The sequence below is a fragment of the Tarenaya hassleriana genome, unplaced genomic scaffold (genome assembly GCF_000463585.1).
Source record: "Tarenaya hassleriana unplaced genomic scaffold, ASM46358v1 Cleome106, whole genome shotgun sequence".
Classification (NCBI taxonomy): domain Eukaryota; kingdom Viridiplantae; phylum Streptophyta; class Magnoliopsida; order Brassicales; family Cleomaceae; genus Tarenaya; species Tarenaya hassleriana.
In genome coordinates, this window is record NW_010960850.1 from 142,868 (window position 1) to 143,235 (window position 368).

Genomic DNA, 368 nt, shown 5'->3' on the forward strand with positions numbered 1-368 from the left:
ATATCTTAGAAAGGATATCCTTACAAAGAAGAGGGCGGTTGAGAAGGAGACAGTGACACTTAGCACCGAGGTGAGTGCTGCCATATTGCAGACGGAGTTATCGCAGAAGATGGCTGATCCCGGTAGCTTCTCCATCCCGTGCAGACTGGGAAATGTGGAGGTTGAGAGGGCGCTTTGCGATTTGGGCGCAAGTGTCAGTTTGCTGCCTCTCTCCATATTCAAGAAACTTAATGTCGGTGAGCTGAAACCGACGAGGATGGCACTGCAATTGGCCGACCGATCAGTGAAGTATCCCGCTGAGATCTTGGAAGATGTGCCTCTGAAGGTAGGGGAATTCTATGTCCCCGTCGACTTTGTAGTTCTGGACA